Source organism: Nuphar pumila, chromosome 1 (assembly GCF_984573655.1).
Source record: "Nuphar pumila chromosome 1, dmNupPumi1.hap1.1, whole genome shotgun sequence".
Classification (NCBI taxonomy): domain Eukaryota; kingdom Viridiplantae; phylum Streptophyta; class Magnoliopsida; order Nymphaeales; family Nymphaeaceae; genus Nuphar; species Nuphar pumila.
The window spans coordinates 30361538-30377268 of NC_143249.1; the positions used below are offsets into that span (position 1 = coordinate 30361538).

General features: G+C 37.0%; 1 pseudogene; it reads left to right on the plus strand.

The window, feature by feature from the left end:
- The first annotated feature begins 678 nt into the window (after positions 1–678).
- LOC149848565 (subtilisin-like protease SBT4.14) overlaps positions 679–15731 on the plus strand; it is a 71896-nt pseudogene continuing 56843 nt past the window's right edge.

Below are 15731 nucleotides of genomic sequence, written 5' to 3' on the forward strand. Positions count from 1 at the left end.
TCGTTTCTTCCACTCTTTATCGATTTATCTTAAATGCATCCACGACATGATCGACCTGCACATAGCCGGATCGATCTGCCCGTTGCAATATTAATGGAATGTTCCAATTCCAACATCTGATTTCCATTTTTTTTTTCTTTTTTTTTCTTTCTTTCTTCTTTCCGTTATGTATATTATCTGTCACTTGCAAATCTGGTTATTGTATGGCTCAATATACATAACACCTGAGAATCCGAGTCCCCTTGGCTTCATTGGATAATGGAGGAAATTCGAACCTCGCTTGGTAAAAGGTATCGTAGAATTATATTCTATCTTCTTTTGTCCAGATTAACTGATCTCCTGCATCTTTCATTATAAATTTGAACTTTCCTGTGCGACTGAGTAGTAGGAGTCAGTCCATTGATGTAAATTGTGAGGACTCGATACTGGAGGTCGACCTGTTACTTAGCTTGGTGCATTAAAATTGAAGGATCGATATGCATACTTGATTTATTGTAAACTTTTATTTACTGCAAATTTTTGTTCCACTGGTTGCAAAGCTTTCATCTGCCGTGAACATTTATTACTGTAAAAGGTTTTGTTTACCTAGTTACAAAACGAGATCCAGACGAATTGGCATGATCCACGATTGTGGTATCCATCTCAAGCAAATGGGTCCCAGCTCACCTATGTTCAGCCATGCCGAGGTAAGTAATGGCTCTGATGGATAAGAGGCATGTGATTTTAACAAAAGTTTTGTTTGCTAGATTTGCAGCATAGACGCGTCCCCTGCTTTCTCCATCTTCATAAATACAAATGTTGATGCTATTTCCTCACTGCTTAGGGTCTGGTGCTAAACCCTCGTTCATCTGGTATTCCACACTATGGCTTTATCCTTATTCATCCATTTTACCAATTGGTATGCATTAGAATCACTGTTTCTCTCTCTGTATTCCTGTTAAACTTCTTTATGTTCATACAGCATCAGCGGTATTGTGTCATTATCAGCAGTCCTTTGTTTGGTATTGCATCATCTTTGTATTTTCATATCAGCATTTTACCTTCAGTAGATTGATCCATCATTTAAACATCTTATTCTATAGATTGATTTATTTCCCTCAATCTTCAAAGTTTTCAATTTCAATATCGTAATGTTTCTGATTTTCTTGTCAAAACTGCTTTGGTTTTCCTCTATTTTTGTAATGCATTGATGGTATGTAATACCCAGAGAAAGGAATATATGTTCCTGGAATTGCCTTGCTCTGGTCACTGAAGGAGTTGATTTCTCTGAAGAGAGTTTTTATTTTATTCTATTTTTTAGTCCTGATTACTTGAAAATGATGCAGAGGAGGATTGATTTCTTGCATTTGGTGCTTGAAATGGGCTACAATTTTCTTTTCACGAATGATGATATCCTCTGGTTTCGTGATCCTTTTCCACATTTTTACTTAAATGCTGATGGTCAAATAGCTTGTGGTCATTTTTTTTTTGTAGTTCACTTAGCTTTCAAAATATTCCTAACGGAGGGTTTGCTTTCGTGAAGTCTAATGACAGAACTATACAATTTTATGAGTTCTAGTATTTGTCAAGAGAGATTTATCCTGAACATCATGGCTAGGATGTGCTCAATTATATGAAATATAATCCATTTGCTAAAAGAAATAGGACTACAGATCAGGTTGCTGGATACTGAATATTTTGATGGTCTCTGTGAGCCAAGCAAAGATTTTAATGAAGTCTGATACGTGCAAATTGTTGTGTGGATCTTAGTAGCAAGCTACATGATATGAGAATCATGCTGGACGGTTAGAGAAAATTCAAGTCTTTGTCACCAGAGTAAGGGTCCGAAAACTTAGAAAATGAAGAAAAAGATGTTATAAAAGGAGGAATTTACAAAGTGATGCTTAAAAGATTTTTGATTTGTACAGTTGTTGATAGGAACACACAACCACTTCATTTGGAACGCTATTCACACTATGCACATCTAGAGAAATTTACCCATTACATCTTTATTTACTTACAGCACCTGTTCACCACCCTTCATACCAACTGCCCATACATTTTACATCTATACAACCATCTTTTCCAGCAAACACCTCCACGCACTGTTTTAACACACATCCCTAGCACAATGCCATATCAACCTGCAACACCGTTTCAAACCCACCCCTGATGTATTTTCCTGTTGACACCTACCTGTCTCTTTCCAACCAGTAGCACCCATGTGCTTACTTTACCCAGCAATCTCCTTTGCATCTCTTTGTTGTCTTGCAGCTTATCCCATAGCTTCCACCTGTAGAAAGTACACACATCCCACAGCCCATTAGCTCATCTCCTTTCTCATGCCATATATGTCCATATATATACCTATATACATGTATATATATACGTATGTATAAGCAAATATATCTTTCCATCATCTATATCTTGACATGTGAATACTTTTGCAGATATCCATATGATATGTATCATTTTCCTTCCATTTTTATGCTAATTCAGTTGTTTTGTAGGGAATATGAGGAGGATATCATCACTTGAAATTTATATATATATATTTTTTTTAATTTAAATCTTGTAATAAATTAGGCCTTAAGGAGAATCTATATTCCCTATTTTAGCTAGAATGAATGAGCATTGTAAATATCATGAATTACTTGTTTTTCATGCATTTTTGCTTTTATTTCTCAAATTTTCACAATGGAAAAACACGAATGGCACATGCACCATTTCGTAAGAGGTAATTGATACTAAGTGGATGATCCACATCAATGGCCATAGTCAGGGTGTGGACAAAACTTAGCATTTTTATCTTTTACAAAATAACACTGGATCCACACTAGATTCATTTTTAAAATTCATCATATTTTCCTTAAATATTTTTTCTTTTATCAGAATTTAACTTAAAATTAACTCAAAATATATACCAATGGCCATAGTCAGGGTATATTGAGAGTTAATTTCATTTTTAAATTCTATAAAAGCACCAAAAACGTATCTTATTCTTCACTTGAATTTAAATGTAGTTATTACATAATACATTCAATGACCATAGTCAGGAATGTATTATGTCTTCACCCTCATTTTAATTCATTTGAAGAATGTGATAGCTTTTCAAAATTCCAAAATTCAAAATCTTTAAATTCATTTCATCATTTAGGGTAGACTTGCATCATATTTTCAAAAATTCTTTTCGAAAACCCAAGTGATTTTGAATATCCTTTCTATTCCAATTCTATCTCTTTTTCAAAGTCCAAATTGACTTTGGAATTTCAAAACCATTTTATTCAAACTCCAAAATTCCAAATTCAATTCAAAAATTCAATTTCAAAGTTCCATTTAAACCTTAAAATTCTTGATTCATTCTCAAAATCAAGTTCATCTTTTTATCTTCAAAATTCAAAAACCACAGTTTGAGATTGATTCTGAATCTCAAAAGCTTGACCTTTCCTAAAAATTTAAATTCAATCCGTTTTTTTTTCAAAACCCAGATCCGTATTCAAATGTCCCATTTTGGACTTTCAAAGCCCAAATCCAAAGTTAATCTCAACTTGGATCCAGATTTCCAAGTATGAATCCAACTTCACCTTGGATCTCAGATTACAGATCCAAATTCCGATTCTTAGGATCCAGAATCCAATTCTACTTTGGATCTCAAACATCAGATCCAATTCCATTCTAGGATCCAGAACTCAATTCCCCTTTGGATCTCAGATTTTAGATCCAAAATCCATTCTTTAGGATCCAGAACCCAATTCACCTCGGATTTCAGATTCAGATCCAAAATCCATCCTAGGATCTAGAATCCAATTCTACTTTGGATCTCAGACTTTAGATCCAAACCCATTCTAGGATCCAGAATCCAATTCTATTTTGGATCTCGGACCTCATATTCAAAATCCGTTTTAAGATCCAGAATCCAATCTCATCTTGGATCTCGGGCTTCAGATCCAAAATCCATTTCTAGGCTCCAGTATCCAATTCCATCTCAGATCTCCAATTCTTAAAATCCAATTTCATTCAGAACTTCAGATTCAAATTCCATCTTGAATTCCAAATATTCAAATCAATCCCAATTCTAGCTTTCCTTCTGATTTCAAACTTCAAAGTTAGAATTCAATTCCATTTTCATCTCTATTCTGATTCAAAGTCCATTTATGACTTTGAAAATTCTTTTTTTCTTCTTTTATTTCAAAACTTCAAAATCATCTCTTTCCAAATCCAGATTTATTTTCCCAAGCTCTTGATTATTCTAAAAACTTAGAACTTTAAATCTTAAGTTCTAAGTTAGAAATCATTTCTTCACTTTATCAGATTCATCTGAGAAACACTTGGGAATTCTTCAAAACATTTTCAAAAAGAGCATACATCTTTGCATTTGCACAAGCATGATTTTTTGTGCATTTAGACTTAGGATAAGTTCTTAGATAAGTTCTTAGCAAAACAAAAGGCATAAATTCGACCCTTGGTTCGATTACCTCTGGTAAAGGCGCCAGGAACGGTCGAACCTCGTACCGACGAGCGGATCCCGTCTCCCGATTTTCCCGCAAATATTTCAAAAACGGAGGCGAGTCATTTTCTCAAGTATTTTCAAATTAAGGTCAAGTGAGACCCCGCAAAAGAATTCCTCTTCTCTCCTTTTCTCTTCTCTCTTTCTTTATGTCTTTTATCTTTCTCCCTTCAAAAAGGAGGAAAATAGATGTTAGAAAAGGAAAAGAGAAGGAAGAGAGAGAAACCACAAGAGAGGAAAATTTTTGCGATGATCACAGTTTTGGCGACCGAGATGGGACTCATCTCCGTCCGGTCGAATTTTTGCCTTTTGCTTTGCTTTGATATTATCTAAGTCTTTATTCTTCAAAATGTCAGTTATATTTCCATGCAAACCTTAGGGGCCTAGATTTTGTCCTAAGCTGACATCATTGCATATAGGATTTAAGTATGGTTTGGTAGGACCATATTGAGGAGATTATTCCATGCTCACATTAGACTTAGGTCTTAAATACAACTCTCCTCAATTCTAGGGATTGAATGCAAAACAATGTATGCAAGTGTATGCTTCTCTTCATTTTAATCTATCTCTTTAGGACTTGCATTAGATCCATCTGATTTCTTGCATGTTGAGCATATTTTGAAAACCTCCTTACCTATATTGTCCCGGTCTTCATGTTGCTGGGCTGTCTCACTGAACCATAGTTCAGGAGAGAGCCTCACAACTGTACCACTTATTTGGGTTCGCGCCCCCCTACCACGTACCTAAGGGCCATAGTCCGAGGTATATCGGTAGGTGCTCAAGGATGTTGGGAAGCCATTACCTTAAGACCGGAGAAATATTTCTATGCCACGTACTTCGAGCTTTGGCTTAGGTATATCGGCATATCTTGATTGGAATCAGATGATTTGAACCCTAGAGTTAGGATTAAGGTCCTACAAGCCATTTCAAATTATTGCATTTTAGGGTCAGCCTCTAGGGAGTGTTGTTTGTGCATTCTTGTTTGTATATCTATGATTGTATGATATTTTATATTCCCTATATTTTCCAAAACCCTGGGTATATATTATTCAAAATTTTCTCTTTATTTTAAAAACCCAGGTGTATTCTCCTTTTCTTCTCTTAAATTTCTTCTAAATTCCTTTTGATCCTGCCTGCAATTCTTCAAAATTTTTCTTTTTTATATTCTATTCCTTACCCTCATTTACAATAAAACATCTTTTTTCAGGATATGTCCTTTTCAAAATTTATCTTTATTCACATTTTACTTGTTTATCTTTTTTTAGAAAAACAGTGCGGTTGTCGCAAATTTTGGTGACAACTCGATCCCTCGTAATGGGATATTTTCATTGTCAAATTATGATTTCTTCCTTTATTAAAATTTCCTTCCTAGATCTTTTCTAAAAACCCTCCATTTATTCATCAGTGAAAACGTCAACATGGTTCAAACGAGAGCGAGAAGAAGGGCAGCTCAGCAGCACAATGACAGCAAAGTGGAAGAAATAAACTCTTCCAGATTGTCTCGAAAATATAATTCAGAGGAAGATGATGTTGACCCGGCGATGTATAAGATCTTTCAAAAAATGATGGCAAAGATGATGTCTGAGCAAGGAGGGGCAGGTTCAAAGAAGACATCTTCTAAGAGCAAGACCAAGAGAAAGCCAGTGAAGAAGCATGCCAGGATCAGCAAGAAGAAGGTCCAGCAGGACAGCACCTCTGAGGGCACAGAATCAGCAGAAGAGGATTCCGAAGAAGAACAGTTTGTGTTCATCCCAAAACATCTGCGACAGCCCAAGAAAGTGGCAGAAGAACCTGACTCAATCAACAAACCTAAAAATGGGGTCCCGATAGAAGATTCAGTTCAAGTACTGACTAAGATGGTCAAAGACCTACAGATCCGAGATAAGGGAAAGAGGGTATATACCATACAAGACTTCTACCTTGGTTTAGATGGGGACAACAGCTTGGAAGATCTCCCCCGAAAGTTTATTAAGTTCGATGGGTTCGGCAACCCAAAGGCCCATCTCGCAATGTTCTTTGCCGAATGTGCCAGGTTCAGTGAAGACAATCGGGCCCTCTTCTTATGCTTTCCTCGCAGTTTGGAGGGCGTAGCAGCTAAGTGGTATGCGGAGCACATCAACCCTGTCGAGCTGCAAGATTTCGATAAAGTTGTCAACCTGTTTGTAGAGAGATTCATGTTCAATACTGAGGCACCGCCAACCCTCAATCACTTATGCAATTTGAGGCAGGATGACAACGAAAAGGCCATAGATTTTATCCGTAGGTGGAGAGATACCTGCAACAAGATGAGAACCCCCATCTTAGAGGAACATGCCCTTCAATTCATCCTCAATAACTTCTCTCAACCCCTGAAAAGTCTCATTTTTTCATATCCTTCCAAGTCATTTATTGAATTGACTGAACGAGCTAAATGGCTTGAGATGAGAATAGATAACGGAGTCTATGACGGTACCACCCTGGCAAGGGGCAATCAAGATGCAAAGAAGAAAGCCCATTTCACTCTTTCCGCTGGTCCCTCATCCGACAACAAGGGTAACAAGGATGATCATGTCAGCAATTCAGAAGGATTCAGAGGTCAAAAAGGAAGGTCTTCTAGCAACAATAAGCCTTCCCAACCTAATTCTCAGCAGCGGGAAAAGAATCAGGAAAAACCAAAGCGCAAGGACTGGGGTCCTGACCGCGAATTCACCCCTTTGGAGCAGACACTCGATGAGGTTCTGGAATATATGCTCACAAAGAATATGATTCGTCTGCCAAAAGCTGGCGATCCTTTAGTAGTCTTGGGCAGCTTCAAGGAACACTTCTGCAAGTATCATCGAGCAGTGGGGCACGATACAGAGCACTGCTTCGTTCTAAAAAATATTGTCTAGGACTGCATCGATAAACACCTTCTGATAGAAGAGAAAACTGAAGAGCAGCCCGCCATCCAGACATAGCCTTTTTCGGATCATTCAAAAAGCTGATGACACTAGAGTCTTTTTCTGTTGTCCTCCCTTTTCTTTACCAAACCATCATGTAAGGGCAAGTCAGCCTGAGTCTTTTGTGACCTTTTGGTCAAAAATACCTGTAAATATTTCAGTCTTTGCTGTCAATTTTGCTTATAAATGAAATGTCAATTCCCTTCCTACCTTTAAGGTTCAATTCTTATTTCTTTTCGCAATATTGGAGTATCTTTTATTGTTTAAATTTTCATTTACACTTCAAAATATTCTTTTGCCATCAGATTCCTATTCTTTTCAAAAATACGGGACAATCCTGACATCATTCATGAGAGAAATGATATTACCTATGAGGGTCTTTCAAAAATCATGAAAATTTATCATATTTTAGTCTAAACCTTTCTCAAAGATCAACCCTCGTGTTGATCATCTTTTCCAAAAAATTGGTTCTCAACCATTATATTCAAAGAATCAACCCTTGTGTTGATCATATTTTCCAAAATTGGACTTTCAAGCCATTGCATCGCAAGGATCAACCCTTGTGTTGATCATATTTTCTAAAGATTTGGTTTTCGAACCATTACATTTCAAAGATCAACCCTTGTGTTGATCATATTTTTCTGAAAATTGATTTCGAACCATTACATTCAAAGATCAACCCTCGTGTTGATCACATTTTTCTACAAATTTATTTCGAATCATTTCATTTCAAAGATCAACCCTTATGTTGATCTCAAAAATTGATTTCATTACATTCAAACATCAACTCTTGTGTTGATCATATTAATTTCAATCGAAGATCAACCCTCGCGTTGATCATATTTTCTAAAAATTGATTTCGAATCGTTATATTTCAAAAATCAACCTTCGTGTTGATCATATTTCCTAAAAAATTGGTTTTCAAATCATTGCTTTGCAAAATTAACCCTCATGATGATCTCTTGTGAATGATCCCTTTTCAAAGATCAGCTCCCGCAGTTAATCTTTCTTTCCAAAAATAATTTTCTCATCTTCTTCTCTCATTTTAAAGATCCCACATGCAGGCAGGATCAAACTCTTTTTCTCAACTTTTATCGACTTATTTATCAATCTTTATCAGTCTTATCAATTTTATTCATTCTTATTGATTATTCATCCATTTTATTAATTCTTCTTGATTCTTATTTCAAAAATACCCTTTCAGGTTAAGGGATAAACCTGATGCCTCTTTCCCATGAGGTATTTCTTTTTCCTTCTTTTCTTTCTTTCTCCCCCCCTTCAGGTTAAGGGATAAACCTGAAACTTCATCCCACGAGGTCCTTCTTGCTTCAGGATAAGGGATAGTCCTGAATGTCTTTCTGTCATCTTTTTTTTTAAAGGTTTCATTAATCTCTGCCAAATCTCTTCTTTATCAATTTTTTAAGCTTTGCTGATTCTTTTGATTCTTTATCAAACCTTTTATCAATTCTTGCCAAAATTTTATTTCTTTCCCATTCAGGATAAGGGATAATCCTGAAACCCCTCATAGGAGCAACAATGCTAACTGTGAGAATTCTTTTACAAAAATAATTTCCATAAAATTTTCTTGATTCTTCTCTTTTGTCAAAACTTTCATCAATTTCTATTCTCCTCAGATTTTATTTCCGCCCCATTTAGGATAAGGGGTTAATTCTGAAAACCAGGCCACATACAGCTTAACTATGATGGTCTATTTCAATCCACCAGTTGAATCCTTTCTTCTCAAATTGCGATCTTTAGGTTGAATTCCTATAGAATCAAAAGCTCTTAGGTTGAACCCCTGTCAAACCAATATGGCTCACAGGTTAAATTCCTCTTGAACTAAAATTCCTTATCAAAACAGTCGACCTTTAGGTTGAAGTCCTACTGATTCCCAGTCCTTAGGTTGAAATCCTTTAGGACCATTCCTTCCTTCGATCTTTAGGCTGAACCCCTACTGATTAGCGAGCTTTAGGTTGAAGTCCTACTGTTTCACAGTCTTTAGGTTGAAACCCTTTAGGACCATTTCTTTCGATCTTTAGGCTGAACCCCTACTGATCAGCGAGCTTTAGGTTGAAGTCCTACTGATTCACAGTCCTTAGGTTGAAACCCTTTAGGACCATTTCTTTCGATCTTTAGGCTGAACCCCTATTGATCAGCGAGCTTTAGGTTGAAGTCCTACTGATTCGCAGTCCTTAGGTTGAAATCCTTTAGGACCTTTTTCTTCCATCGATCTTTAGGCTAAACTCCTACTGATCAACGAGCTTTAGGTTGAAATCCTACTGATTCGCAGTCCTTAGGTTGAAATCCTTCAGGACCATTTCTTTCGATCTTTAGGCTGAACCCCTATTGATCAGTGAGCTTTAGATTGAAGTCCTACTGATTCGCAGTCCTTAGGTTGAAATCCTTTAGGACCATTTCTTTCGATCTTTAGGCTGAACCCCTATTGATCAGCGAACTTTAGGTTGAAGTCCTACTGATTCGCAGTCCTTAGGTTGAAACCCTTTAGGACCATTCCTTTCGATCTTTACGCTGAACCCCTACTGATCAGCGAGCTTTAGGTTGAAATCCTACTGATTCGCAGTCCTTAGGTTGAAATCCTTTAGGACCTTTTTCTTCCATCGATCTTTAGGCTGAACTCCTACTGATCAGCGAGCTTTAGGTTGAAATCCTACTGATTCGCAGTCCTTAGGTTGAAATCCTTTAGGACCATGTCTTTTGATCTTTAGGCTGAACCCCTACTGATCAACGAGCTTTAGGTTGAAGTTCTACTGATTCGCAGTCCTTAGGTTGAAATCCTTTAGGATAATTTCTTTCGATCTTTAGGCTGAACCCTTACCGATCAGCGAACTTTAGGTTGAAATCCAACTGATTCGCAGTCCTTAGGTTGAAATCCTTTAGGACCATTCCTTCCATCGATCTTTTGGCTGAACTTCTACTGATCCGCAATCTTTAGGTTGAACTCCTACTAATTCGTAGTTCTCATTTTGAATCCCCTTCAGATCATTCATAAGTCAATCTGTAGGTTAAATTCCTACCAATCTATATTCTTTTGCAGTTCTTAGGTTGCACTCATATTAAACCAGAATTCGTTTTTCCAAATTTTAATCTGTAGGTTGAATTCCTACTAACCCATGTTCTATTACGGTTCTTAGGCTGAATTCCTATCAAACCACATTTATTCTTCAAAAAGTAAATCTATAGTTTGAATTCCTACTAATGTGTATTCTTTGGCGGTTCTTAGGTTGAATTCCTATTAAACCAAAAATTCATTTTTCAAAAGAATCAATCTGAAGGATAAAGTCCTACTGACCTATATTCTTTTGCAGTTCTTAGGTTGAACTCCTATTGAACAAAATTCATTTTTTGTAGGCTGAATTCCTACTGATCTATATTCTTTTTTTTTGAAATTCTATTAAACCAAAATTCATTTTTCAAAAATCCAATTTGTAGGTTGAATTCCTATTGATCCATATTTCTTTTGCTGGTCTTAGGTTGAAATCCTATTGAACCAAATTCGTTCTTCAAAAATTCAGTCTATAGATAAATTCTTATTAGCCACAAATTCTTTTGCAAAATTCTTAGGTTAAACTCCTATTAAATTAAACTTCATTTTTCAAAATTTCAATCTGTAGGATGAATCCCTACGGATTTAATATTCTTTACGACTCTTAGGTTGAGTCCCTGTTGAGCCAATGTTGTGTGATAAAACCAATATTTTCATGTTATTTCCTCCAAAATTTCAGCTAAAGGATGTATCAAAATCTATATTGAGTGATTATTTCACAAAAGAATTCTGGAACATTATGCCAATTTGCTAAAAACAGTTGTTGACTCCAATATTCTTACTACACAAAAGAATCACCTCAGATTACCTCTAGTATTTCTTTTCAAAAGTGTGAAGCTTCTTTGCGAAAAGAGGTAAGATTCAAAATCTTTTCCTGTTGATCAACCAAAAGGATGCGAGAAATATCCTCGATATGATCAGTGAAAGAAATCTTCAATGATGTTGAACAGCCAGAAGCGAGTTGATATTAATCATGGCTATGACGCATGTTTTGACTTTCTGGCAATCAGGCAGTGGAAATATCTCGAGCTATAGAAAGAATCCACTCGACCCATATCTTCTCATTCGTTTAAAGTTACAATCAAATATCCGCAAAAGGGATCTCTCAACTGTCGTCAAGATGAAGACGAATATGCGAGCAGACCCCCGGGGCCAAAGAAGTTTTGGATCATCTCCGAGATGAAGGAGTTTGTGAAGGATCCTTCCAAGGAAAGTTCAGATCACCGTCGAGATGAAGGCGAGTGTGATGAACCTACCGACAAACCCTAAAAGATATTTGATTTCTGCTATCTTTTTGAGCCAATATCACATATAATCCCTGAGAAAAAGAAGGATTGGAGCATCTCCAAGATGAAGGAGTTTTGTGACGTACCCTTTCCCAGAAAAGAGAGAAAAGTCAGGACATCCAAATGAAGGATGATGAGAAAAACCGAGAAAGCCCAATGACTCAAAAAGAGTGCAAAAAGATCATCGTGGGAAAACACTCAGATATCAAACTGCCAAAATTCCCAGAAGTCATCTTTTCTCATGCAAAATTCTTTTTATCAATATCCCTTCATTACTTGCTTTTATGAAATTAAGAATATTTCTTCTCTTCTTATATCAAGGAAATGGATAGCTTCCTTGAATAAAATCATCAGCGCTAAAATTTTGAATCCGACTCTTAGAACCGAGGAGTTAACCTTATTTAGGAAAAATACTCTAGGTAAAAGAGGGAATACCTTTGCACATATGTGCACATTTTCAAGCATTTGAATCTACTACGATTTTATCTTATTGGCAAAATTTTCTAGCTATTCCAAAAATAAAATAAATGTTCAATATCAATTTTGATGCAACCTAGCGTTGTTTATATTTCTCAAAAGAGTTGCCTTTGAAGGAAGTACCTCTTCCTGTCGCATCACAGTTTTCTCATTAAAGAATTCCGTATGGAAGACCCACTCAGGATAAGGGTAAAAAACCTGAACCATTTGCGAAAGATCATAGATTTCAAAAGCTATTTCAGTCTCAGCAATGAGACGCCCAATTTCTTCTCCCTTTTCGAAGCTTTAGGGAACCCTATATTTCCTCCTTTCGCAAAAACCCCTTTCGGATTTGTTCGTCCAAATTCCGAAGGTCCCATCGCGTTTTCTCCATTTGAGAAATCCGTATGGTAGATTTTCCCCACTCAGGATAAGGGTCAAACCTGAACCATCTGCGAGAGGTCATTTACTTCAAAAGCTATTTCAGTCTCAGCAATGAGACGCCCAATTTCTTCCCCTTTTCGAAGCTTTAGGGAACCCTATATTTTCCTCCTCTCGTAAAACTCCTTTCGGATTTGTTCGTCCAAGTTCCAAAGGTCCCATTATGGTTTCTCCATTTGAGAAATCCGTATGGTAGATTCCCTATTCAGGTTAAGAGTTAACCCGAAACCTCGCTTCGCGAGGTATCTTCCTTTCAGGTTTGGGTTAAACCTGAGACTCGTTCCAACGAGATTCTTCGTTCTAACGAGATGTTTTCTTCCACTCCCATCATGGCTCTTCTCATCGAGGAACCCATGCTTTGTATATCCATCCAGGATAGGATTCTACTTGAGCTTCATTTCACGAGGCATTTTCCAAAAATGTCCCATCAAGGTCCTCATGTATTCCTTTCCTCATTTCAAATTCATCTTGATATATTTTCGTCCCATTCAGGTTAAGGGCTAAACCTGAATCATTCCAAAGAGAGTATCTTGTCTCACCCATGAGATCTGATCAAAATTCTGATTTCTACCATTTCGGGATTTTCACCCAAAGTCCTATCACGATTTCTTCATTTTCTACTCAATCATATTATTTTCGAGGATTTCGATTCCCCAAAACCATTCAGGATAAGGTTTTAAGCCTGAGAAGCCACCTTTTCAGATAAATTCTTCCACACCTAGTTCAGATATGCTGACTGGGGAATTTTCAAAATTTGGAGTGTTGTCTTTGCCACTAAGCTCGGCTTTCAAACTGGCTTAGTAGCAAAGAGGGGCATCTGTGAACACCCCAATTTTTTCAAAGTTTTGTAAAAAATGACCTTTTTGCCCCTGACTCCATTTTCTAAGAAAACCGAGGCTAAATTTCAATTATTCTTCAGATTTTCTGGATTAAATTTCACATTGATATATTCAGAATCAATTATGGATCCGAATCCAATGCTTTAAATCCACATTTCTTCAAAATCCGGATCCAAACGCATTTTTCTAAAGAAATTTCCCCAAAAATAGCTTTTTAATTCTCAGAAAAACTCTCTTTTGTAAATATTTTACAAAAACACCAAAAAAATTAGTTTTAACTTTTGATTTCTCGTAAAACTTTAGGATTTTATCCCAAAAATAAAAAAATGAAAATAACATAAAAACCAAAAAATTGGAAAAATTACAAGAAAAATGAATGAGTTTTAAAGTCAATTTTGCTAAAAAAACTCATTCTAAAACCATTTTTACAAAAAAATCTTGTTGAAGGAGCCTTCTTTTTGGAAATTACGTAAATTTGAGGGACTAAACATTTTTTTAGGGTTTTCTCGCAAGAGGTCGGATGCCGAACATTTTGTCCCCTTTTCCAGAAGCTTCTCCCTCTCTCACTCTCGAAGCCCTCAGCCGCACTCCTCTATGGCCCTCCTTCTCTCCTCCTTCGTCCAACGCGGAAAAATCTCCATCCTCAGCCTCTCCAGCCCCCCATCTTCCACCGCATCCTCCTTTTTCCCCTTTAAAAGAGGCACACGGGACACCCTAAAATCCCACCGCTTCTTCACCACCGCACCCCTCGTCTCTGCAGACGATCGCCTCTCACCCCACCATTACCCTCCTTCTTCTTCTCGATTCTTCCTCTCTCATGCTGCTATCTTCTTTTTTTTTTTTTACCTTTAGTCAATTGAAGGAGTCGGATCCCACACTCTTCCTTCCCCTCTGAGCCTTCGGCCTCTCTTCTCTCGATCAATGGAGGAAACCTTGGTCTCAGCAACTGTAGGTTCCACCTAACAACTATACAACAGAGATCCAAGGCTCGTTTCGCGAGTAAAGCAGTCACTCCTCTCGGCCCCAGTAGAATCACAGGTGAGTGATCGTCTTCTTTATCCCTTTAATTCTCTATGAAGATTTCCTTTCTTATTTTGCCGTATTCTTTCATTTTCTTTCTTTCTGTTGTATTTTGCATCCTTCTCGTTTCTTCCCCTCTTTATCTATTCATCTTAAATGCATCCACGACATAATCGACCTGCACATAGCAGGATCGATCTGCCCGTTGCAATATTAATGGAATGTTCCAATTCCAACATCTGATTTCCATTTTTTTTCTTTTTTTTTTTTCTTTCTTTCTTCTTTCCGTTATGTATATTATCTGTCACTTGCAAATCTGGTTATTGTATGGATCAATATACATAACACCTGAGAATCCGAGTCCCCTTGGCTTCATCGGATAATGGAGGAAATTCGAACCTCGCTTGGTAAAAGGTATCGTAGAATTATATTCTATCTTCTTTTGTCCAGATTAACTGATCTCCTGCATCTTTCATTATAAATTTGAACTTCCCTGTGCGACTGAGTAGTAGGAGTCAGTCCATTGTTGTAAATTGTGAGGACTCGATACTGGAGGTCGACCTGTTACTTAGCTTGGTGCATTAAAATTGAAGGATCGATATGCATACTTGATTTATTGTAAACTTTTATTTACTGCAAATTTCTGTTCCACTGGTTGCAAAGCTTTCATCTGCCGTGAACATTTATTACTGTAAAAGGTTTTGTTTACCTGGTTACAAAACGAGATCCAGACGAATTGGCATGATCCACGATTGTGGTATCCATCTCAAGCAAATGGGTCCCAGCTCACCTATGTTCAGCCACGCCGAGGTAAGTAATGGCTCTCATGGATAAGAGGCATGTGATTTTAACAAAAGTTTTGTTTGCTAGATTTGCAGCACAGAAGCATAGACGCGTCCCCTGCTTTCTCCATCTTCATAAATACAAATGTTGATGCTATTTCCTCACTGCTTAGGGTCTGGTGCTAAACCCTCGTTCATCTGGTATTCCACACTGTGGCTTTATCCTTATTCATCCATTTTACCAATTGGTATGCATTAGAATTATTCTTTCCCTCTCTGTATTCCTGTTAAACTTCTTTATGTTCATACAGCATCAACGGTATTGTGTCATTATCAGCAGTCCTTTGTTTGGTATTGCATCATCTTTTTATTTTCATATCAGCATTTTACCTTCAGTAGGTTGATCCATCATTTAAACATCTTATTCTATAGATTGATT